We start from the raw sequence: 27,395 nt of genomic DNA, 5'->3' as shown, positions 1-27,395 counted from the left end.
TCGCTCGACTGATTGGTTACAGGAGTAGAGAGGTAGAAGATTTTATGTTAGGCAAACATGCTACTAAATGGAGTCGCCTTCATCTGTATGTTGGTTAGCAGTGCAGGTTACTGTAAGTCAGGGTTACCCCAAAGAAGGATGGATGTTTATAAATGTAAAGTGATTTCGTGCCATACGGGCACTTAAAGTATCATCGAAATGAAAGTTCGCTCGACTGATTGGTTACAGGAGTAGAGAGGTAGAAGATTTTATGTTAGGCAAACATGCTACTAAATGGAGTCGCCTTGATCGGTATGTTGGTTAGCAGTGCCGGTTACCGTAAGTAGGGTTACCCCAAAGAAGGATGGATGTTTATAAATGTAAAGTGATTTCGTGCCATACGGGCACTTAAAGTATCATCGAGATGAAAGTTCGCTCGACTGATTGGTTACAGGAGTAGAGAGGTAGAAGATTTTATGTTAGGCAAACATGCTACTAAATGGAGTCGCCTTCATCGGTATGTTGGTTAGCAGTGCAGGTTACTGTAAGTCAGGGTTACCCCAAAGAAGGATGGATGTTTATAAATGTAAAGTTATTTCGTGGCATACGGGCACTCAAAGCATCATCGAGATGAAAGTTCGGCCGACTAATTGGTTACAGGAGTAGAGGGGTAGAAGATTTTATGTTAGGCAAACATGCTACTAAATGGAGTCGCCTTGATCGATATGTTGGTTAGCAGTGCAGGTTACCGTAAATCAGGGTTACCCCAAAGAAGGATGGATGTTTATAAATGTAAAGTTATTTCGTGGCATACGGGCACTTAAAGCATCATCGAGATGAAAGTTCGCTCGACTGATTGGTTACAGGAGTAGAGAGGTAGAAGATTTTATGTTAGGCAAACATGCTACTAAATGGAGTCGCCTTGATCGGTATGTTGGTTAACAGTGCCGGTTACCGTAAGTCAGGGTTACCCCAAAGAAGGGTGGATGTTTATAAATGTAATGTGATTTCGTGGCATACGGGCACTTAAAGTATCATTCAAATGAAAGTTCGCTCGACTGATTGGTTACAGGAGTAGAGAGGTAGAAGATTTTATGTTAGGCAAACATGCTACTAAATGGAGTCGCCTTGATCGGTATGTTGGTTAGCAGTGCCGGGTACCGTAAGTCAGGGTTACCCCAAAGAAGGATGGATGTTTATAAATGTAAAGTGATTTCGTGGCATACGGGCACTTAAAGCATCATCGAGATGAAAGTTCGGCCGACTAATTGGTTACAGGAGTAGAGGGGTAGAAGATTTTATGTTAGGAAAACATGCTACTAAATGGAGTCGCCTAGATCGGTATGTTGGTTAGCAGTGCCGGTTACCGTATGTCAGGGTTACCCCAAAGAAGGATGGATGTTTATAAATGTAAAGTTATTTCGTGGCATACGGGCACTGAAAGCATCATCGAGATGAAAGTTCGGCCGACTAATTGGTTACAGGAGTAGAGGGGTAGAAGATTTTATGTTAGGCAAACATGCTACTAAATGGAGTCGCCTTGATCGATATGTTGGTTAGCAGTGCAGGTTACCGTAAATCAGGGTTACCCCAAAGAAGGATGGATGTTTATAAATGTAAAGTTATTTCGTGGCATACGGGCACTTAAAGCATCATCGAGATGAAAGTTCGCTCGACTGATTGGTTACAGGAGTAGAGAGGTAGAAGATTTTATGTTAGGCAAACATGCTACTAAATGGAGTCGCCTTGATCGGTATGTTGGTTAACAGTGCCGGTTACCGTAAGTCAGGGTTACCCCAAAGAAGGGTGGATGTTTATAAATGTAATGTGATTTCGTGGCATACGGGCACTTAAAGTATCATTCAAATGAAAGTTCGCTCGACTGATTGGTTACAGGAGTAGAGAGGTAGAAGATTTTATGTTAGGCAAACATGCTACTAAATGGAGTCGCCTTGATCGGTATGTTGGTTAGCAGTGCCGGGTACCGTAAGTCAGGGTTACCCCAAAGAAGGATGGATGTTTATAAATGTAAAGTGATTTCGTGGCATACGGGCACTTAAAGCATCATCGAGATGAAAGTTCGGCCGACTAATTGGTTACAGGAGTAGAGGGGTAGAAGATTTTATGTTAGGAAAACATGCTACTAAATGGAGTCGCCTAGATCGGTATGTTGGTTAGCAAAGTCGGTTACCATAAGTCAGGGTTACCCCAAAGAAGGATGGATGTTTATAAATGTAAAGTGATTTCGTGGCATACGGGCACTTAAAGCATCATCGAGATGAAAGTTCGCTCGACTGATTGGTTACAGGAGTAGAGGGGTAGAAGATTTTATGTTAGGCAAACATGCTACTAAATGGAGTCGCCTAGATCGGTATGTTGGTTAGCAGTGCCAGTTACCGTAAGTCAGGTTTACCCCAAAGAAGGATGGATGTTTATAAATGTATACGGGCATACGGGCAAAGTATCATCGAGATGAAAAGTTCGCTCGACTGATTGGTTACAGGAGTAGAGGGTTGAGAGAGAACCAAAAACCCAAACCCACCTAGCCGGCAAAGCCGGCCTTAAGGTTAAAAAAGGGTAAAAGGCGATTCCAACAACAAACGAGTACATCCAGCGATCCAGCCGAATCCCCTCAAAACTCAATTAAATGAAACGTTTCAAAAATAACAAATCTAAGTAAACCCCCGGAAAACCAAAACCCGAGAACCGAGTAACAAAAAAGGTTAGTATAAAGAAAACATAATAAACTAAACAAACTTCTGGTCAATGGTTGCAAGCTGTTAATTTTCCAAAACCAGAGAAACCAAAAAAACCAAACCAAAAAAACCAAAAAATTTTTAAATTGGTTAGAGAAACTTAAAAGAAATAATACGCCACATAAAACACACATACACACATACAAACTCTGTAGCACCGTCATTATATATTCTTTCTTCTTTCTTGCATTAATTCTTATCTTCATATCATAATATCAATAATTTCTTTGTTATTATTAATAATACCTAAAATGTCTCTTGAAAACTTCTCAAACTTTTCATAGTCTCTAAAAAGTCCACCGAATCCTTTGTAATTGTATTTCCTTCTCACCTCCCCCATTAAAATACAGGTCTCGACGAAGTGACGTGCATCTCCATAGATATTACATACTAAACATTTTTCGTTCTCCTGGAGGTGGAATCGATTTAAGTATGCCGGGAATCTTCCATGGCCAGTTAGAATTTGATTACAATCAATATGATGATGAATTCTCATACTATTTTTGATTTTTATTTCATTAATGTATCCGGTATTTCTTTCTGAAGATCCCCAGCTATCTTTCCATTCTTTAATAACAATATTTTTAAGAACAGTGCATGATTTTCTCCTAGAGGGTTGTAGATAATTATCTTCCGTTTCCACCCCCAGGGCAGCCTCTTTCGCAAGAACGTCTGCTCTCTCGTTGCCTATATTTCCAGTATGAGCCTTAATCCAATGGAAATAAATAATATGTTTATTCTTCAAATAAAAATATAAATTTTTGATTTCATCTACTAATTTATTCTTATTCTGAGGACTGGAGAGTGCCGACAGTGCAGATACAGCATCAGAGTAAATATTAATGAAGTATTTTACTGTTAACTTCTCCACCCATTTCAGAGCATTAGGAGTAGAGGGGTATAGGTATAGGTAACGGGGGGCACGGGCACTGTCCCTTTACCATAATGGTTAATCGGTATTGCACGGTGCCCACCACTGTCTAGAGCCAATGTGTAGGAGCCACATTTGCGCCCAGCACCAAAAGCCGAGGCCCAACGCTCGGACCATCCAGAGGGCAGTCAAACTGACCAAAAGCGCCCTCCACACAACGCTCACCCAACCGTCCAGGCATTAGTACATATGATAGCAAATACTAAGATTCTCTGACGATTATAATACAATGTGCAATTGGTACATAATGAAATTGCAATTATAAATATACTGCATAATACAAGTCCAATAGTACAATATCAATGTAAAAAGTAAGATATAATTGCAAATGCAAATATTTCGTGAACCATAAGTGCAAAATAATAGTAAGTTAAAGGACTACTGCTTCAAATATTAATACATATGATAACAATACTGAAATTCTCTGACAATTATAATACAATGATCAATTGGTACATAATGAGATTGTAAATATAAATAGACTGTATAATACAATACAAGTCCAACAGTACAATATAATGCAAACACGAGTATGTAATTACAAATGTTAATATTTCATGAACCATCAGTGCAAAACAATACTAAGTTAAAGGACTATGCATATCAATGCAAAACATAAAGTGTTAAAGAGTAGTAGTATACAATGTTAAATATAGATATACTATACAAAAGAAAGTCATATTCTTACAACAAAATGGTATTGCGATTTAAATACCAACAGTATTAAAATATAATTACAATAATAAACTCAAATAAAAATCCGAACATATGACCAATACAAAAGCAAAATGTTATTCTTAAAATATCTATGCAATGCATATTCAAATACAGTCAGTAGATATATACTGATATAATTATACATGCATAACAAGTTAAAGACATATCGAGAAAACAACCCAATACAATCGATAAGATCTATACAATACAAATTCAAATACTAAAATAATCCAGATACTAATAGAAAAGTAAATGCATATATCAAATTGCGACGAAGCTCCGCAAAGTTATATTGCCATTTCAAGACGCCCACGGACCAATAATGTTGAAAGACCGATAACGAAGCCGAAATGTTTTGAATCATGTAGTATGTCTCTTGCTTGTTTTAGATGTCTATGTTTATAATTCACTTAAATCTTTCTTAACGGAATAGACGCAACTCATAGGAAAAAATGAAGCACCTATTCATTAGCTGTTACCAGCTTAAGGTGTACTAGCAGCTAAAAGATTAACTAAAATAACATGCTGAATAACAAAAGTTAAAGATACTATAGAACAAAAACCAGCATAACTTTGGTAAATTTGTAGGACTAGTTTTGAAGGTCAAACGTAACTTCCTTCTTCAACTGCAAGAGTAAAAATAACGAAGGAAAAGCATGTTTTTACGTCATAATAATAGAACAAAATTCCACAACGTTTAAACTAAGGAAGAGGAAGCAAAGCCAATTTCGCCGTCCGTGGATAAAAAGTGAAAACAAAGAAATAATTTTTTCAATAGCTTCATTCAAGGTAAAGAATGGTTTGAAATCGAGACTGTCAACTAGAACTGAAAGATTTTTATGATTCTGAAACTTCTCTAAGAAATCTAATTCGATAACAGAACATGTTTTTAAATAAATATTTATGCAGAGAAATTTGTTTTTGTCAATAGATGGCGCCAGTGGTTTTGTTTCCTCTTGTTTAGCTGGAACTTTCTCGAATTTTTGTCTATTTTTATCGCTTGCTTGAGCACTTGCTTCTCCTACGCTATTTTCACCTTTGCAGCTGAAGAAGAGTGTTCTGTAGAAACCCTCGAAACCAGACCTGTAAATTTACGCTGACTCTTATGGCTACACTGCCTTTAACCTAAAAGAGATCTCGTATTAATAAAGGAATTTTCTGATAACATTACGTTTCAGTTACACAACAAATACGAGGATTATTCTCATTTTGGTCTCCTGTGGATTCAGACTGAATTTAAGCTCCTAAATTAATATTTCAGTTTATTTTTAAATTTTGAGTATTTGTTTATAGTTTAGATAACATAAGTTGGCAAGAGAGTGGTGAATTCGTCATGGATCAGATGTGTCAACTTCAAAAATTATGTGTCAATGAAATAACTGCTGCTAATGCAGCCAACTCAAGCTTGAAATTTACAAGTTTGTGTTAATAAATAGGACTAAAATAAATATCCAGCTTCATAAAACTGAAGATCCAGGCAAAATCTTTTGTAAACGACCTATTTTCCTAACTATTTTCAGTGTACTAGTTATCACTGATGAGAAATACATAAAAATTTCGTGAAAGAAACCCTTACCCGTTTTATTCTTTAAAATTACTGAAATACATTTCGTTTTTCTATATGTTTTGTTTTTGTAATTTCAGTTTATTTATGTGCTGTATAAAATACATGCATACACATTTTAGACCAGGTACATTTTTTTTAGGGGGAGGAGATGGAACAAAGAGAACCTAAAACAATTAATATTCATTTTATGAACAATCCCAATTAGTGAGATGACGGAGATGAAAGAAACAGTTTCTAATACTTTAATAATTAAATGTATGACCACGTCTGCGATAATCAAAACACCCTTATACCCACGAGACATCCAAAGATTTAAGAATGGTGGTGCCAACCAGATAATCGCTCGAACCCTTCAGAAGGCATGGATGTTTGTAAATGTATAATGTCTGTGCGGCATGGGTGCGCTCAAAATACGGAAAGTCGAAAGTACTTTCGAGTGGTTTGGTGGTATGGAGAGAGGGGTGAAAGAACTTCGGATCCGTCCCTTATGCTACTCTCTTTAAAAACTGGGGCGGAAATGGGAAAGTCATTCTATATGATGCTGCTAACGACATATGTTGTCTCGCACTCCTTAAGGGGTGCCGGAACCCTAAAATATTCAAAAAATTGTGATTTTGGATTTTTGAATTTTCAAATTCTCTACACTTTTATCTTTCTAAAAATACCATTCTTTAATCTCTATGAGAATTAGAACTGTAAAAAATATAGCTTTAATTTGTCATCTACTGCTTTGATCAATGAGGAATTTTACATAAAAACGCGTTTTTCTCCAAACGTGATTTTTTATACTCGATGTACCTTTTCTCAGGAACTACTGCTCACAGGTATCTAAACATTTTGTGGCTTATTTATTAGGTTCCCTAATATTTACTGAAATGAACTTTTTGTAATAAACTTAGAAAAAAAATTTTTTTAAATTTTTTGTGTGAGAAATGTGTTAAATTTTACTATGCCTAACAAAATATTCTGTAATTTACTCTAAAATTCAAAATGTTTCAAAAGCTCATTTCAGTATAATCAGATAGGTATACTTTAATTACAGAAAACATTTCAAGCTTGTGTCTACAGCAGATTTTGAGAAAAGGTACATCGAAAATGGCCAATTTAATATTGTCGGTATAGGGGTTTCTGGTACCCCTTAACGTGATAAAATTCGTAGGCTTCTGCTGATTAGATTAGATTAGCCACAGCAGCAATAAATATGGTGGTCGGACAATAACAGCGGTTTGTTGTGCAAGTTAGCAGCCTAAGTTTACAAATCGAGGTTTCGCGAAAAGATATCAGTCGCCTATGCATGTGTATGGCAACCGTCTAAGATCTGATTTTGGGGGGGGGGGAAGAAAAAAAATCAAGTATGAAATTTTAGATTATGCTTCTGCTTTTGATTTTAAAAACTAGAACTGAAAAAAAAAAAAAAAAAAAAAAAAAGATCTGAAATGTTTCAGATTTTAAATTACGTCCAAAGGGGCGTTTTTTAACATTTTGTGTGTTACCCTTCTTTATTAAATATCATGTTCCTCGCACTTAAACCATAAGATCCAGTGCAACAGCAATATCGCAAAATAGTTTTAAAACGAGCATATCTTTAGAATTTCCGATACAGAGACTCACGCGCCGGAGATAAAAATGTTTTTTCTGCACAACGTTGCCATTGCTCGCTTTGAAATCCTTGAGTTTGTTAATCAAAAATTCGTCAAAGTTTTAAAAAATAAGAAATCGATCATAAAACAAATTTCAAATTTCAAATTTGTTCTTCCACATGCTCATATTCGTTGGAGGATTACGTTATTCAAAATTCAATGACTCTATGTACCGTTGTTTTATCGCAATACGAGAAATATACATACATTTAGGCAGATTTTTCATTATTTAATTTCTTCAAATATAATGCAGGACTCTAACATTTTGTGGCAACAGTTTGAAAAGTGAACCGACATTTATCAGTCCGACGCAAAATGCCAAAACGAAACTAATAGTCCTTCGGGATTCAAATCCCTTTGGACTAAAAAAAGAATTAAGCATTACAAAAGAATTTGAAAGCCTTTGTGAAACTCGAAGATTGGAGTACCCTTAATCCTTGCGTTATTAGTCAATAATATATATCTTAATCCTTGCATTATTAGCCTTATTTATTAGTCAAGTTTGCCGGAAGATCACGAATAAATTTGTCTTCAAAAGAAACTGTGGGCTCTAAGGTAGGAATTTCATAGAAAAGGAATCACTTGAGGAAACAGATCCATCCTTGCTGTAAATGGCACATTTTATTCGTTCCAATAAGCTTTTGCTACCGCGCCTTTTGCAGGTGAAAAGGATGCCGAGCGCTACTACTGCGAAAGGTTTTTTGGCCGGAAAATGCAAAACATCTCTTCATTCGTATTCAGCAGAGAAAAGGGTGCCTTCGACCTTATTTACGAAGGTCGAAAGATACGACACCGAGAAAGACGGACAACAGAAGTCAAGGCCTCGCCTTCGATACGGCCCTCGAATGCAAATCGCGGACTCCCAATCTTTCTTCTGGGGTGATGAAGATGCAGAACTGAAATTGGGCTGTTTGCCAGAGACCGAGCATTTTGAACACTATTATGTTATTGAAGACCATAACCTTGATTTTTGGATTATCGGATATCCACACACATCATATATTTCTTGAGTAGGTTCTGGCATTGGTGGATACATGAAACGAAATTGCTGCTCAGTTGAACAGGTGTTATATAGGTAGCTACATACTAGCTGCTGGTGCACAGCTGTTATAGCTATATATTAGCTGCTGGTGCACAGGTATTATATAGGTAGCTATATACTAGCTGCTGGTGCCCAGCTGTTATAGCTATTTACTAGCTGCCGGTGCACAGGTGTTAGGTGTTATATACTAGCTGCTGGTGCACAGGTGTTGTATATGTAGCTATATACTAGCTGCTGGTGCACAGGTGTTATATATGTAGCTATATATTAGCTGCTGGTGCACAGTTGATATAGCTATATACTAGCCGCTAGTGCACAGGTGTTGTATATGTAGCTATACACTGGTGTGCAAAAATTAAGGACGAAGTCGAAAAATTAGCATATCAGCTGAACGAAGAGGCAGAGCGGACAGAAACACCAATCAGGAGATTAAGTAAGGTGATGTACGGTAGCACATGCGCAGATATGCAGGTAGACGTAATGGAGGAGTATCTGAGTAGTATAAAGCATGTTGTCGGTGTAAGATCAGTATTTCTGGCAAAGAGATTGCACGCCGTATAGCAGTTGAAATCACACCGAGTTGCTGCCTCAGCGAGAAATGGCGAATAATCAATCTGTTAGACGACATCTGTATGCTTTTACCCGAGGTCGAATCATTGGGAAGTTGGAGGAAGGCCGCAGTGTGACAAGTGTGGCTGCAGAGTTCGGAATTGCTCACAGCATCATTTCACGACTTTGGAGACAATTTCAAATTACAGGAGCAGCTATCCGGGGGTTTAGTAGTGGTCGTCCACGAGGAACCACAATCGCAGATGACCGGTATATTGCCTTACAGGCCAGAAGAAACAGGCGGCAGACAGCGGGAGAAACCGCTAGACACACGACACAGGCGACTGGACGACCGATATCGCGTTTTACCGTGGCCCGAAGAATGCACGGTGGTAGTCTGTTTGCACGACGCCCTGTACGGTGTGTACCTCTAACGCCTGCCCATCGGAGAAGGCGTTCTCTGTGGTGCCAGGAACACCGGAATTGGAGAGACAATGAATGGGGACGAGTGCTCTTTACAAATGAGAGCAGATTCAGTCTGAGTAGCGATTCTTATCGCATACTCATCTGGAGAGAGCGGGGAAGCCGCAATCATCCCTCGAACATCATTGAAAGGGACAGGTATGGAGGTGGCGGTGTTCTCGTTTGGGCAGGCATCATGCTTGGTAGTCGTACAGGCCTTCACATCTTCGACGCAGGTTCAGTCAACGGGACCCGTTATTGTAACGAGATTTTTCTTCCATATGTGCGTCTTTTTAGAGGCGCTATGGGTCCGCAGTTCCTTTTCATGGACGACAGTGCACCATGTCATCGCACAGTAGCTGACGAACAGCTCTTAGAGAGTGAGGATATTGAACGTATGGATTGGCCGGCACGATCTCCGGATCTCAATCCCATCGAGCATGTATGGGATTTTCTAGGCAGACGCTTGGCAGCTCGTACCTTACCACCAGTAACGATTCCGGAGCTTCGATTGGCCCTGCAAGACGAATGGGCAGCAATGCCTCAACAACTCATTGACACCCTCATTCTCAGCATGGGCAGACGCTGTGAAACCTGCCTAGCAGTCAGGGGAGATCATATCCCCTATTAAAGACCGGATGTTTCTTGCTGGACACCCATCACAGGGATGTTTCGGCCTTCAGTCGCATTGCGCTCCATGCTACTTTTTCAATAAAGCTTCTTTTTATCCCTCTGATTTCTCTTTTAGTAAGTGTTGCTTACATTACTCATGTCCTTACGTATTGGGGATCTTACGGTATTAAATGTGTTGATTTGGAAAGCTTTTGTACAAAGTTATATTGAGAAAACCGTCTCGTCCTTGATTTTTGCACACCAGTGTATATTAGCTGCTGGTGCACAGCTGTTATAAAGGATTAAAAACCTTCGGTGGAAAGTAACGAACTTAACCAAACCAAACCAGGTCTGACTTTGGGGAAATACGGAAGGGAGGAACCCCATGCCAGGCGCATGCTACTCAGCATTCTTCCACGTGAAACGCTCGTAAAGAACGAAAACATGCGGTTCGTGTGAGTCATGCGCCCTTTGCAGAGGTCGGCATTATCTTATGCTAATAAGTTGAGGGAAGTGTTCGACTTTCTTGGCGGGAGTGAATGGTAAGCAACATTATCCGTGAATGAATCATGCTGATGTTTTCTACCTACCTGAGGTTTCTTTCTTTTCTGGAAAGAACTGTACGAGAAATGTTTCTGGGTGGAGAAACTCATGGGACTGTGCTGCAAGCACACAGATATGAACGGATTTTATTTTTATTCAATAGAGAAAAAGTATGGAAAATTAGGTGCGAAAATTATTAAATTTTTTACTAAACAGAAGTGGAAATCTAAAGAAGATATTCTGATGTCACTTCGATCAAGAACGTTTTATTCTATTACTGCAGCAAAATGTAAGAGGGGAGTTAAGAATGCCTTGTGGTAGATGTTTTCTTGATGGGCCTAAATAAAGGAAAGTTCCCGAAGGTAAGCTTATTGGTGAAGAGAGTTCGGGTCGAAACTATCATCATTCGAAGATGTTACATTTTCGATCTAAAATGGAATGAGGAAGGATATGAAATAAATAGAAAGTGTAGCTCAAACTTTAATAGTATTTATCAATTTAATATTAAAGAAGAACTGTTCAATTACTTCTTTAATATCAATCTGAATAACGATATTAAAGAAGTACTGTTCAGTTTTGAGCAGAAAAGAATATAAATTTGAATTCTGCAACTTGAATTTGTAGAATCAAATTTTCATGCTGCAGACATGAAACCTGAGCAATGCCCTCGCCGAGAGTCGAAGCTGAACCTCCCGAATACGCCCGAGTGTACTATCGTTACACAATGAAAGAATGCAAAAAGGAGGAAGAAAATACCTCATATACTCCCCCTTTTAAAGAGCGAGTGGAGATTAGAGAAATACTGGTAGTGAAGAATAGTCATCCATCACTTTTTAGTTCGGACGCGATTGTAGATTTATTGGGTATTTTTGAAACAAAGATATTGGGTATTAAAGAGACAAATGAGCAGTGCCCTTGCCAGAACTGGAACCTGGAACCTCTCTAATAGGCGGCGAGTCTGCTATCGTTACACAGAAAAGACGGAGAAAATACCTTATAAATTTAAAAACTAAAGCCAGCATTTCCATAGAGCGATTTTAACAATTCTGACCTTGTCATAGACATTATATATAATAAGGGATGTTTGAATATAATCTGAAAGCTAAAATAAAATATTTTATGAAATTCCCTGAATCAAAAAAAAAAAAAAAAAAAAAAAAAAAAAGACGGAAAGTTTAACTTCGTTGTCCATTTGAAATTTTTTTTTTCACTTTTTTTTACCTCAAAAGTTTTCACAAGTACGGACGTTCTTACTTTGGGAAGACTTCTTTCGTTTTATTCGCATCGCAACTTATGTATTTGATGTGCTTCGATGTGTTTTGTGAATTTAAAAGTAATATTTCATTCATTTTTTGTTACACTTAGCAATACAAAATACTTTATTTCTTGAATCTTATTGTATTGCATATGAAAGTGAAAAAGTAAGTTCAGTTTAGAATGGATTGGACCTTAACGAGAGTTCTAAAAACGTTTTGGTGCATGAAACAGGGCAATTAATGATTTTCTATTACATGAAATATTCGCTTGCTGTCGACAATGTATTTAAAGATTACACGAGGAAAGAAAAATGAAAATCGTCTTTTTATTGATTATCTACGTATCATAATACCTTAAAATAAATAAAGAAAGTCCTTAACATCAAAATTAGCAGCATGACCTCCAAAATTTGTCTCAGAAATGTGCAAAATTGATTTAAAGAAATATTTTATCGCGAATGTTTTTAATAACACGGAATATGGTAATGAAAATAAAAACTATTTAGAAGGTTAAGGGGAACTTAAAGAGATTCTAATGCTGATTAAGTTGAAGCTATCGATAACATGAAAAAATCGAAATCTAATACTGACTAAAGGAAATGGTAATTAACATTTCTGCTAACAAAAAACTGCAAGTGTCGCTAAATCTGTAGAGCACATTATGATTTTTTTGGAGGCCGGAAAGATGAAAAATTAGCAACCGCCTTCGCCGGGAATCGAACCGCGGACCTCTGGAATACCGGTCCAGTGTGCTGACCACTACACCACGAAGGCACGCTAGGAAAGCGGGAGATATACCTTATAAATTAAATTATAGTAAAATAAAAATTTTCCTGGTGTATGTTATTTTATTTTATTAATATTTTAAAAATGGAAGCCCTAGTTTTTTAACTGTTGGCGATGACATTTAAGGAAGTATCTCAAATCAAAAGCGTCTTAAAACCAAAAATGTAAGGTGGTTAATCTTGCATCCATAAATGTGCCATATAAGGTTTTTGCCAACCAAAGTCAGTTACATTTTGCAAAAGGGGAAAAGGGAATGCCTTCATACTGAAATATAAAACTCGATAATGCCCTGATTTCTAACCTTTTGAATGAGCGGACATTTTTGTATAAATAATCCGAGTAAGCTAAATGAGATTAATAAGAGGAAAAAGTTTCCTTTTCCAGGCAATTTGTTAAGCAAATTTGTATAAATTTTTAATTTAGTAAATTTTTCCAGCTAAGATGCAGTGTAATATAAGTACAAAGAGTTTATAGCTATTGCGCTAGCGTCTGACCCTAAATCATAATTAAGTAAGATCTATTTTGAAAGTACGAAAAAAACTTGGCAACGTTTGAAAGTATTCGTACAACGCAATCAAGAAAAGTAACATTCACGAGGAACTGCCACTGTAACTGTAACCTCTCGTTTTAATGTTGACAGACACATTTCAGAATGCATACCATTTTTTTACAGTTGCTTTCTTTTCGAATAGTTTTATTCTTCTCTCCGTGCTTGAAGAATCTGCCACGCACCGAAGCAGCTTGTTTTTTAATTTTCTTTTCTTCATTTCATTCTTCCATGCATCTGTTGCCTCTTCGTTGCCAGATTTCGAAACTAAGTTCTTTTAGGCGACGACGAAACACCTGGTCGAAGTACTTCAAATGATTTCTTAAAAATATGTAGCTTAACTCCTTAGTTGTCAGATCAGTAGCACAGCTGAATATTGAAATCATTCCAAATGGTAAGTAATCTTACAGTAATTTGAAACAAAATAAGGAAAGCATCTTTTTCGAAAGGATGTGCCTCAGCCTGATATAAACTTAGTATCCGAGTATCATTTGAATCTGGAAAAGGGTGCCAAGCGATAAAAAAAAATTCTCGCTTTCTTTTATAATAACACGCATAGTGTACATACCAAGCATTATTTTTAAATGCATTCTTTTTACTTTATTTCTTTCACTAGTGAGAATATTGATAGGTAGGAAATTCGATAGCGTCATTCCAGTGCTTTACTGGATGACATCCAATACGCTAGCTGAAAGAAAGATGAGCATTTGCTCAATTTTCATTGATTTCTGGTAGGATGTAGATAAACAGATTTGATCGTCTCGTTAAATCTCTGAATGATAAATCCGCCTTTAGGTGTTGGTTGGTTGGTAACGGAGGACGGGGACGCCTGATGTCTAACAGAGGTAAACAGGCATGTGTCCCGCGCCCTCCACTAACCAGGAACAACTCCCTGGGGCCTCAAAAGGCCGCCTCGGGAGCTTTTTAGGATGTTAACAAGAGCATTTACATGGTCATACAAGGGCAGATTGCATTCGTTTTACCATTTGTTGTTGCAATTTGCTATGGTAATTTTGCACATTCACAATAAAATTCAAATAAAAATACAAATTAAATATACAGATACAAAAATACAGTTACAAAATAATAGGATTAAAATACAGGCTCATAGGAAAATAAAAATAAAAATAAAATAAAATAAATAAATAAATAAAAATAAAAAATTAAGTATTATGCATATACAGAAGAGGAAATGTTAAATACATTTGATTGTACATTATTTGAAAGGTGTCTGTAATAGGGACTTATGTAAGTTTTAGGAGTAGACCTATGTGTCTGAGAATGTGGAACTGCATGCTGACTTAATTAGTGCATCATGCCTTGAGAGTTTTGGTTAATGAGGAGAGCACAAATCTTGACCCATTCTCTTGAGCTTGTTAACACAAGCTAATTGTATTTACTGCCGGTTTGTGCTTTATAAGGAAGCGGTGATAAGCTTCACTATTGTTGATGGGAAGAGGGAGGTGATTTCCTGCTGTCAGATGGCATTCAAAAACATAGTGGTCTGGGGAGCCTTCCGCTCCGCAGGCGCATGTGTCTGTGGTTGTTGCCTGTAGGTGTTGTAGGGATTTATATTTATTTTAAATAACCAATTTTATTTAATTAGTTATTCTTTTCTATAAGGTTTTATTCCCCTAATTGTCAGTGCCAGAATATTTAAAATTTGGTAGCGCTCGTTAAGGAATGCAAATTCCACTTTGAAGAAAGAAAGAGTTAAAAACCGAGGTTCGTAGGAAAGAGAGAGAGTTAGGCTATTGCCGTCAACTCTGCTGCTTAAGCATTTGCTCCCAGAGCTATTGTCTTTTCGCGTGGCTTAATTGCATTTACTTGCTGCCACTAGTTTTCAACGGGAGTTTAAGAAGCGGGCCCTGTAGCGTAGTTCTATCCTTTGTACATTTCATCTTCGAATTTTTACTTTCGTTATTTGATATTATTTACCGCCCTAGCAGAGGCGTAGTTTGTTAGCGTCAAGCTGATGCAGTGTAAATTTAAAAGTGAATAACGTATACTTCGAACCCTTCTTTTTCTTCTAGTTTTCACACAGGAGTTATCCTAGTTGACTCTAGAGTGTAAAAGTGCTCCAAAGCCTTTTTTACTTTTAATATCTTTCAAAGTGCTCTGAGATCGGCAAATTTCAAATAGGTTCGCTTATCTGAATGAATAAAAATGTGGTTTTCAAACCGGGAAGTTCTGTTCTCCAAGAGATGGAAATAACTGCATATACTGTTTCATCAAGAACAGGATAATCTTCCAGCCACTTGCAGAAATTAATGATAACAAGGGAAATGTAGATTTTGCCATCAATGTTACATATTGATGGTTAAGATAGATACGTTCCAAAGCTATTCCAATATTATAGCACTATTTTACATTAATATAAAACAATTAAAGACGAAATGAAGCAATTAGCAAACCAGTGGTGCGAATTGGTAGAACCAACTGAAAACCAATCCACAAATTACCTAGGATCCTGAACAGTAAATATTGCGGATATATGCAGCATGACGTAATGTAATCATGTGACAAGGATACCGAGAACGAAAGCGGTATATACTCAGCATTTATATTTTCAACATTATACATTTCAGTGGAAGATGTCGCTTGGCTTACATCAGGTAAGCAATTTCGAGCTGCTACTGTTGTAATGCGATATGTTCTTCAGACAGTTCCATAAACAGCATTGTTACGACTCTACTCGGTCTCGAATGATTATAAAATGAGCAGAAATTCGAAAGGTGATTTTTAAGACCGAGGAGTTATGTTCCAATCACATTAGATTTCGGTTACGCGGGACTTGACGTCGATAGGAACAATTCTCAGAACCCGCAGACTTCCAGGAAACCCACGTTGCTAGGTTACCGTTTTCACTTACTACAGAGACTTGAACGCCAAACAGCAATCGATTATCGCTCAAATTGGTATGACGTGAAGCTTCAGAAGCAGAACTTTCTTCTGATTGGTTCATCTCTACCCAGGACAGAGCTCCAGCCGAGATATTTTCGGTAAGTCCCGTGTAACCGCTATATCGTTTCCGTACCTAGGTGGGACTTCGCTTCCAGCGGGGCTCTTTTTTTTTTCTATGAATCCTCCCGTTTAACCATTGCCACCAGAATCTCGTTTCTCAGAAAAGTCCCGTCTAGCAGGGACTGTCTCCAGATGTGATAGCCTCTTAACGATACAGCATCGTTAAATGAGCGTGGTTAGCATTTTGAATGACTCAGGATGTTTAATAGTTTGTTAAAGGTTTCGCAATAGGCTGTTCATGAGAACAAAAGGCTAAGAAAGATATTCAACCCTGTAAGAAGAAGTCGAAGGCGTATAATGAATGAAATTGCAAGTTGAACTACTAGGCATTCGGTATGACGTTTTGCCATGGCCAGAATATTGAAAGAGAATAATGTATTTGTTTGGCTTATTCAAACAAATACATTATTGTTTGACTAATCTATTTGTTAATGATAGGTTAATATGGTGTGTGCGCAATAGACGCCTCTCCATCGCACACGGCATTTTCTGTGGTGCCGGTAACAAGAGGACTGGAGAGCTTAAAAACAGGAGTAATCTTTATCGATGAAAGACGATTTAGATTCACTATCTGTTCTGAATGTCTAAAAATCTGTAGACATCGAGGAACAAAGTACCTTGAGTTTTTTCGAAAGCGCCAGTTTGAATGTGGCAGAGTTCTTGCTAACGGAGGCACAATTCTTGTTGCCTATACGGAGCTCCACATCTTTGGAAGAGATTCGGTTTCGGGTGGCTGTTATTCTTTTTGCTGGTTAACAGAGCTAAACAGGTATTTGCTTTGCGCCCTTCCACTTCCCCAGAGGCATCAATTCCATTGAGCTGCAAAAGGATGAGTCAAGAGTTTATTGCAAACTCTTTGGAAATTATATGCGCCTGAGTCATTAACAAACTTATGTTATGATACAAGAATATGACATGAAATTATTACTATGAGTACTCTACACAGAAATATTGCATTATGTGAAAATAATTTGAACATCAAATAGGTATTTGCTATATGGATTACAAAGGTGCTTGTTAGTGGAGATAAGTATTTTCTATATGGTTTACAAAGGTCTTTGTTATATGGACATAGGTATTTTCTATATGGATAGAGGCATTTGTTGTATTTTAATGGCTTAACGCTATATATAATAGCCATTATCCTTGAGTCACTACAAGGACCGGAAGTGGTGGCCATTTCATCATGGAAGCACCTAATAGGTGGCCATCGTTGCGTCCTATGAAAGACGGACAGTTTCAACCATGCCTTATCCGGGATTCGAAATCGGGCCCATCGCTACGGCAGTCAGGATCGCTCACCACTATAGGGTTGGACTACATTATTTGCTATGACGACTATGATACGTATAAAAGTCCATATGCATGCTAGACAATGCTCTCGCCATGTCTCATAAACACCTATGTCAAATAATCAAGATACAATAACACGCCGAACAAATATTAACTTAGAAGCCAAACAACCAAAAATCAGCGTTATATTTTCACCAAGATGCCACTATGCTCGTTGCACACAAATCGACATAGAGAAAAGAACAAATATGTAGTTGCCCAATGTTTAATGTTGGGTTATGCAAAGAATGCTTTACCCTGTTGCATATGATGTAAAATTTATTTCATGTAATAAAGGTTTCCAGAATAATAGGTGTGCTTATAGTAAGTCGAACTCTACTTATGGGATATTTGTATCCAACCGTTAACTACACAGCTGGAACATATGTATCGCAGCATTTGGGTTGAAAACCGGTTTTTAAAAATTCCCAAATGATCAATATTTTGTTCAACTGGATAGGAAACGGGGTAAAAAGTTTTTAAAATTGGTATTCAAAGGGCTACGGGGTGAATGAAGTACGGTATGATGCCCTGGTGGAACAGCATATTAGGAATCTTATTCTCACGTCCCTGCTGGTGTAAGTCAGCGGTACCCAACCTTATGCTCGCCGATCGTTTTGTATGTGCTTGCCAGCCCGATTAGGTACTATGAACAAAAAATATTAAAAAAAAACATTCATTTATATTTCTTAATTGTTAAAATATGGTAAGCATTTATAGCCATAAGAGATATCTTGCAAGACGTTATGAAATAATGGATTGTTGACTGATGAACTTGATGGCGAACATGGAATCTTATTGCTTTATTCCGATGTTAGATGGCTCAGCAGGGGAAAAATACTTCAAAGATTTGTAGAGTTTCTTTCCCCAATAAAGCAGTTTTTGTAATCCGGAAACTAAAATTATAAAGAAGTGGACGATAATGAATCGTTATCCGATCTTTTCTCACGGATATAACAGCTAAACTGAACGAAGATCTCCAAGGAAAAGAAAAAAAAAAAAAACCTTTTCCAATTGACTGGGACTGTAACTGCTTTTCAGATAAAGTTAAATTTGTGGATAAATCAGATGAAAGAAAAAAATTTCACCCATTTTTCAGAATTTATAAAGCCATATTAATAACCACACAAGGCAACTGAAACAAAGAAATGCTCGGAAAACCTAAATGCACTGAAAAATAATTTTGAACTCCACTTCTCTGATTTCCATAAAGTTCAACCAATATTCATCTCAAACGCATTTGCCGAAATTAATATTTCAGATGTATCACATAAGATTGGAAATATGTTTAACAAAAATGTGGATGTTTTGGAAATTTGTTCGCGATAGGACAAATGTTGGGCACCACTGGTGTAAGTAGTTAGTTTGGCGAGTTAGTAATCAGAAAATGTGTGGTTCGAATCCCAACGAGAAACCAGGTGATTTTCCATGTTTCCTGCGCCAAAAATAACATTGTAGTTCTTTCAGGTTCGGGAGATGTACTGAAAACATTATCCCTTAATTTGATAACACCGACTACTAGTGTTCATTCTTTTTTTAAATGAGGCTGCAGACATGTTTGTAACATAAACACCACAAGGATATTAACCCAAATTTTCTTATTTTGCCTTCCCTTATCCCTCATTCTCATTTCTTAAGAGCGGTACTGTTTCGTCGTTTTTGGCATCTCATTCGTAAACAAACATTCTATCCTTAGTCTTGTCAGAATAGGTGTTTGGGAAAAAAATTCTCCAAGGAGTTGAAAAGTAAATGACGCCCACTCTCAAATCTTCCCTCCACTCCCAGAAAGTATCTAATAATACCCGGGCACTTTCGCTCAGAGAAAATCGAAAATGAGTTTCTCCAAGCAAATGCGTTTTCTAGCGCGAGGTTTTCTTTCCTTTTTCCCTCAGAAAAAATGCGAGAAACTCCAAGGGTGACATCCTATGCACTTTTGAGAAATGTGTTTGATGGCGAAGTGAGCTTTGGAAGCGCATGAGTTTGCGGAACTGGAGTTATAGCTTCTAAAATAGTTGAGAGCAAACTACTTGAAGGCCAGTTTACTAGAAATATGGTAGAACTGCAACAATCCGGGAACTAACACATACGGAATTCCAATTATCCGGATCATTTATTCTTCTGCTTGTTTTTAATTGTCTTAAAAAGTTCGTAATCTTTTATAGCTTTAAGTAACCTAAAGCATAATGCAGTTTAACGGAACTATTAATTTAATTTAGATGAGTGCGTGTGAGCTGTATACCCTCAAAAACAAGTATATAAACCTACTGATCTTTGTTTTATCTCTTACTCTCTTCCCAACAATGATAATGAGTGATGATGTGATATCAGAAATTAAATTAGTGAAGATCAGCTTGTGAAGGCGTTAGGCCTAAGATGTGTGTAGAGGGATATGTATTATTTTTTTGTTAAGCTAATGTAAGGAATTAATAAGCACATCTAGAATAATAAGCACATATTATTTTCAGATGCAGATCAGTCTGCATGGGCGTTTTCATTGTTTTTCGCATGTGCAAAGTGCATGCTACGCAACGTTTCCTTAGACAGTCTTCGAGGAAGTCATCCCTTTCGTTAGGATTCCCTTCCCTCGGATTGGGTTCCTGGATTATGGCAAAGCAAGTGAGGGTTAACTTGATTTGCCATAATCCAGTAACCCAATCCGAGTTCAGTAATCCGTTACTAAACTGTCCGTTTGACGTTGTAGAGTTCCTCACTTCGTAATTCTAAGTTAATGTTGAAAGTGAAGAATCTAAGAACTGATAAGCGAATAATCGCTTGAGTTCGGTGACAAGAAACAACAAGATAGAAGGGGAACTAACCCATTATTATTCCCATAAGATTTAATAAAACTCCGCCTGGGAGTGTACAAGCAATGCCCGCACTTGGACTTGAACTTAACAGACTAAGAATTAAACTAAAACTAAGATTAACTAAAGAAGTATAGCCGAAGCTATCAAGGTTCAAATCGAGTTGGCCCCTTAACTTATTTGACTACGAAGCTTAGCAAGGGCCTGAGTACGGCCGAGCGTAATAACAGCTCTGAGAGAGAGTGGCCAAAAAGGCAGACGCGCGTAAATCAGAAACTCTGATTCTCTCTGACTCAGTAAGTAACTTCGTGGTTTAAATGCCGCTCCTCCTCATTAAATATTCAGCAAGGTTCCAAAACTACGTTCTGGCTGGAAGTAGTAAGTTGAAGTTAAGAATTTGACAGGAAAGGAACTTTAACTTAAAACTTAACTGTTAATAAAGTTAACATAATCCTTACAACGTTTTTTCCGTCTCTTTGTATATATATAACAGGGATCTTTTTTAATTCTCTACGAAGTAATTTCTTACAAGGCAGATATTACTCAAGTGTTTTGTCATAGCTAATAATCTAATTAAGGGGTGTCAGAAACCCCTATACCGACAATGTTAAATTGGACATTTTCGATGTACCTTTTCTCAAAATCTGCTGCAGATACAAGCTTGAAATTTTTTCTGTAATTAAAGTATACCTATTTGATTATACTGAAATAAGCTTTTGAAACATATTGAATTTTAGAGTAAATTACAGGATATTTTGTTAGGTATAGTAAAATTTAGCACTTTCCTCACACAAAAAAATTTAAAAACTTTTTTTCTAAGTTTATTACAAAAAGCACATTTCAGTAAATATTAGGGAACCTAATAAATAAGCCATAAAAATTTAGATACCTGTGAGCAGTAGTTCCTGAGAAAAGGTACATCGAGTATAAAAACATCACGTTTGGAGAAAAACGCGTTTTTATGTAAAAATCCTCATTGATCAAAGCACTAGGTGACAAATTAAAACTAGATTGTTTTACAGTTCTAATTTTCATAGAGATTAAAGAATGGTATTTTTAGAAAGATAAAAGTATAGAGAATTTGAAAAAGGAAAAATCCGAAATCACAATTTTTTGAAGAATTTTGGGTTCTAACTCCCCTTAAACATGAAATATGCATGCATTCATTCTTTAAAGGGAACTAACTACAACGGGATGTGATATCTTTTAGAATTTCAGGAAGGGCTTTGAAACTTTGAAAGTGCCTATAACAAATATATGTAATATTACGACCGAGGGAGCACCAAATATGACAGGAAAAAAAATCTGGATTTCTTTGACTCTTTAATCAAAACTATGCAGAGAACAATGCTGTTTTTCTACATTGTTCCCGGGATACATCAAGATGCTCTGTGTAAATCTGCATTGAATATGAAACCCGTGCTTGATGCAATCGAGAAGTTTATAAATACTATTCGATCTCGTAGACTTACTCACAGCAATTTCGAGATTTTCTTCACTTCGTGCAATCTGAATACTCTGATGTACTGTATTACAGTGATTCTCAACCTTGTTTTGTTGCGGCACACTTTTAACGATTTCTAAATTTGGCGGCACACAAAGACAGAGTCGTAGCTAGAGTTTTCAGTGCCCAGGGACAACTGAAGATTTCGCGCCCCCTACTGCTTGCCAAGGATGGAAAACATTTAATTCTAAAATGTTGTAACATCAGTTTGGAGCCCCTTGGATTCTGCGTCCGGGGACAGATGCCCCCTCTTGCCCCCCTCTAGCTACTCCCCTGCACAAAGAGAAAGATAAGTTTAAAAGTTGTTTACTTACCTATAATACACTGTGTAAAATAGTTTATGATAATAATTTTGAATGTTAAATATAAGAATATATACTGCAAAAACAGCAGTACGTTTATTAAGGGATTAATTACAAGTTAATAATAAGAGTACTTTTAATGAGGAATTCGAGCTTGATATTTTTGATAATTCCATTTATATTTGGTTGTAAAAATGACAATGCTACTCTCATATCGTCTTGTACATTTAACAGTCTCGATCTTTTTTTTCGTTTTTATGTTGGTCAATAGTGAAAATCCGAATTCTCACAAATAAAATGTAGAAAACTATAATAATATTTTTAAAGCTTTTATGGCCATTATGGGATAATCGCATTTAATGTTAATCAAAAATGAATTAATTGATTCTGCCGAATATTTTAAAATTAAATCTCGATTATTAGAAAGCGAAATTAGTTCTTTCTCTTGGTTCAAAGTTAATTCAAATACAGAAGTCTTCGGCAACAAAATCGGCTTGGATACCACGATTGAAGTGCTTATTAATAAGCCGAATTTCGCCAATTCTCATGTGTACCGTATAATAGGATAAAACCCATTATAAGTTATACTATAAACATTTCTAAAATTTGGCGGCACACTTTAAGAATTTGGCGGCACACAAAAGTGCCGCTGCACGGTGGTTGAGAATCACTGCTGTATTACACGAAAGTAAATGGCTTCGTGCAGGATGTGTTTTCGAGTGAGTTTGGCAGCTGAAAAACGACATTGTGTCGTTTTTCCATGAGAAACAGCTTTCTGCCGAGTGCGAAAAGTTCAAAGATACAGAATGGCTTTCGGACTTTGCATTTTTCACAAATCTTCGTTGTCATATTGTAGAGACATTAGGATTTTTTGGAAGCCAGCGAGATGAAAAATTAGCAATCGCCGAGAATCGAACCACGGACCTCTGGAATACCGGCCCAGCGTGCTACCGTTACAGGTGACAGGTGACGGAGGACGGGGACGCCTGGTGTTTAACATGGGTAAGCAGACATGTGTCCCGCGTCCTCCCCTATTTAGAAGCAACCACTCCCTGGAGCCATAGAAGGCTCCACCGGGAGTTTATAATGATTTGAAACATAGAAGTTACATTGTCATACTGGAGAGGTTTCAGCTTTACATTGGTGATAGAATAACATAATGCTGTGATTGTACATAGATGCATATAAATATAAATAAACTTAGGAGAGTAACAGAGAGAGAAGGCAGGAGAAAGGATGACAGTAACAAAAGTGAGTAAGAGTAGAGAAGATGTGAAGAAAGAGCATCTGGACATACACTAGCATGAAAAGCATTCATTAATACACAATATTAATACACGATAATGCTCATAAACAGTACATTCTGATTCAGAAGTCAAACAACAAAAATCAGCAAAATTTTCACAGGACTAGTTTCGATGATTTTACCGAACCACCCTCTTCAGCTGCAAAACCTCAAATGTTTTTTGAATGTGATTTGCGGTTTTGCAGCTGAAGAGGGTGGTTCGGTAAAACCATCGAAACTAGTCCTGTGAAAATTTTGCTGATTTTTGTTGTTTGACTTCTGAATTAGTATTTATTCGGCGTGTTATTGTGTCTTAAGTACATTCTGAGTTGGGAGACATGCTCTTGATATCTAAATATGTGAACATTGGAATATGTTTAAAAAAATACAACACGAAGGCACGCTAGAGAAGTGGGAGAAATACCTTATATACTCCCCTTTTTACAAGGCGACTAGGGTTTTAGGGGACCTAGTCGCCAAACCCTAAGTGCGGAGAATCATCATCCACAACCCTTTTAGTTCGCGCGCCACTGTAGAGACATTTGGAGGATTTTTTGGAAGTCAGCGAGATGAAAAATTAGCAACCGCCTTCGCCGGGAATCGAACCAGGGACCTCTGGAATACCGGCCCAGCGTGCTACCGTTACACCGCGAAGGCACGCTAGGGAAGTGGGAGGAATACCTTATAATATGAGCAATCTGAATTTCAGGACGGAAGGGAAAAATCAATTTATTGACGATATCTGGGCCCATCTCAAGGCTTTTAAACTAAAACGTAATTTATTTGCTGGGCAACTAGCTACGAAAAACTTGTCGCATTTCTCGAGGTTAAATTCAATACCCTCAGTAAATGAATGAATAGAAGCTTAAGAATTATGAAAATGACTTGAAAAACACTGCATTTGGAGTTCGAACGTAGCTTTTAAAATTCCAGTGCCATTCAAACAGAATTGGATATTTTTACCTTGCCTTTCAACGTACATTGTGAAGCAGTGAGGTCAGATTTGCATCTTGAGTTAATTGAGTTGCAATCTAACCATCACCGCAAGCGGTTGTTTCCAAATATGCCAAAGTTAGAGTATTACAAATCATTATCGAAAGTAAGTTTACAAAATTTAATATCTCACGCCCAGAAAAATCAGTGCTATGTTTGCTTCATCTTATATATGTGAACAAGTGTTTTCAACTATGAACCTTAGAAAGAATTATTTCAGAAGTAGACTTGCACATGAGCATTTAGCCTCGTTCCCTAGAATCAGTACATCTCACTTCGAACCTCAATGTAAGGAACTTTTTAAAAGATGTAAGGATTATGTTAATTTTATTAACAGTTAGATTTTAAGTTAAAGTTCCTTTCCTGTCAAATTCTTAACTTCAACTTACTGCTTCCGGCCAGAACGTACTATTGGAATCTTGCTGAATATTTAATGAGGAGGAGCGGCATTTAAACCACGAAGTTACTTACTGAGTCAGAGAGAATCAGAGTTTCTGATTTACGCGCGTCTGCCTTTTTGGCCGCTCTCTCTCTCAAAGCTGTTATTACGCACGGCCGTACTCAGGCCCTTGCTAAGCTTCGTAGTCAATTAAGTTAAGGGGCCAGCTCGATTTGAACCTTGATAGCTTTGGCTATACTTCTTTAGTTAATCTTAGTTTTAGTTTAATTCTTAGCCTATTAAGTTCAAGCCCAAGTGCGGGCTTTGCTTGTACACTTCCAGGCGGAATTTTGTTTAATCTTATTGGAATAATAAAGGATTAGTTACCCTTCTATCTTGTTGTTTCTTGTCACCGAACTCTAGCGATTATTTGCTTATCAGTTCTTAGATTCCTCACTTCCAACATTAACTTAGAATTCCAAAGTGAGGAACTCTACAAAGGAAATTGCAATTTCATTCATCTCATTAATATATTCGGGGCCCACCAGCGGCCAAGCGGTAAGGTCGTTGAACACTGGTAGTTCGGTCGGAGGTTCGAATCCCGCGAACGGGCTGGCTGTATGAGCGTTTTCGTGGTTTTCCCCATGTGTAACGTGTATACGAGCCAGTTTCCTTTAAAAAGTCCTCCACGAAGGCACCCCTCCCCTTAGGCAGATAGCCCTCGAGGCTTTGCCATAATCACACACACACACGTTAACATATTTGAATTGTAATACTTGTAATATTTGTAAATTGTAATACTTGTTTTTAAAATTTAGAAAAATTGATTTTGTCCAGCCAACCTTTTTTTTTTTTTTTTTTTTTTTTAGTATTTTTTTTTTATTATTGGCCCACGACCGAAAAGGTTTGCCTGTCCCTGATTTTATAAGGTATAAATAATTCTCTAGAAAGTATGATTTTTATTGGGTATTGGGTATAAATTATTCCTTCAGAGCCCTGCCTCCTTCTTGACTCTTCAAATCCTACAAATCCTACTTTCAAATTCATGGAATGGCCCACCAGCGGCCGAGCGGTAAAGTCGCTGAACACTGGTAGTTCGGTCCGAGGTTCGAATCCCGCGAACGGGCTGGCTGTATGGGCGTTTTCGTGGTTTTCCCCATGTGTAACGTGTATACGAGCCAGTTTCCCTTAGAAAGTCCTCCACGAAGGCATCCATCCTCTTAGGCAGATAGCCCTCGAGGCTTTGCCATAATCACATACACACACACAAATTCATGGAATTCTCACTTCTAGGCTTGAAGTGCGCTTTCAGCGATGACCCAATATAGGAATTCTATATCAGGACATCAAAATACGTTAGTTTATTGTAATTTTATTCACACAGTTTATTTCAAAAAGATTTCTCGACTATGAACTGGAGTTATAGCTTCTAAAATAGTTGAGAGCAAACCACTTGAAGGCCAGTTTACTAGAAATAAGGCAGAACTGCAACAATCCGGGAATTAAACAATTTCCGGGAATTTTTGTGTTGAAAAGTTGATCGCGGATAAATGTTTCCAATTTAAGAACAGCAATAACAAAAGAAAAAAAAAAATTCTAGACTACATCAACTTTATCATGTGACATATTATTGTAAAAAATATGAAAATTTATTTTGATGTTGGCTCTATAGAGCAAAACTTCTATGCGAAATGATTTCTGCAGTCAATTTCAGTCTAACAAAAGTTATCCTACTTCATACAATTAAAATTAATGGCACTTTACATTATTTTTTTTAGAATCTTATATAAATTTGTAGAGCCATTAGGTTATACCTATGCTGAAGACTTGAAAAATGTGCCGGGATTCGAACACTTGACTTGGTACTAGGACGTGCTATCCAGTTACACCCCGAAGTCAAAAGAAAAGGAGAGAGAAAATACCTTACACCCTCCGTGATTTAGAATGTGGCTTGGTATGAGTCGACTCAGTTCCCAAATCCTGATGGATGGACGAATGATGACGAAAGGTGATGGACGAATTATCGTCCATCACCTTTTAGTTCGGGCGCCAGTCTTTTAGAATTTTTCGATGAAGAAATCCGCAGCGCTCTTCAAACTCCGGGCCCTCCGATTACGCGTCGGACATGCTTCCAGCTACAACACGAAAGCTTGTGAAAAGATGAAAAAAAAAAAAAAAAAAAAAAAAAAATACCTTACTAACTGCTAAGTTATATGACCTCTAAAATCGATGTCCTCATAATTATTTTTCATTGGATGAAATGGATTTAAGTTATTTAAGCTATAACAACCGATTTCAGGACTCATTTTTGCATGTTTCAAAATAATTTCTTTTCTTATAAGAAGATCTGCAGAATAAGAAAATAATTTGCTAACTGGAATTTCC

General features: G+C 37.3%; 1 long non-coding RNA gene and 1 other non-coding gene across 2 annotated transcripts in view; both read right to left on the bottom strand.

The window, feature by feature from the left end:
- LOC146995573 (uncharacterized) overlaps positions 1 to 27,395 on the bottom strand; it is a 242,796-nt gene that overhangs the window by 60,852 nt on the left and 154,549 nt on the right. The window lies entirely within an intron of this gene.
- On the bottom strand, positions 12,756 to 12,828 carry TRNAT-GGU (transfer RNA threonine (anticodon GGU)). The gene has a single exon. It is a non-coding gene; the product is annotated as a tRNA-Thr (tRNA).

Source organism: Stegodyphus dumicola, chromosome 9 (assembly GCF_044657685.1).
Source record: "Stegodyphus dumicola isolate Sdum_Otavi_A_Nest chromosome 9, ASM4465768v1".
NCBI classification, from domain to species: domain Eukaryota; kingdom Metazoa; phylum Arthropoda; class Arachnida; order Araneae; family Eresidae; genus Stegodyphus; species Stegodyphus dumicola.
The sequence above is the reverse complement of the archived record's forward strand: the minus strand, read 5'-3'. Positions and strand labels throughout refer to the sequence as shown.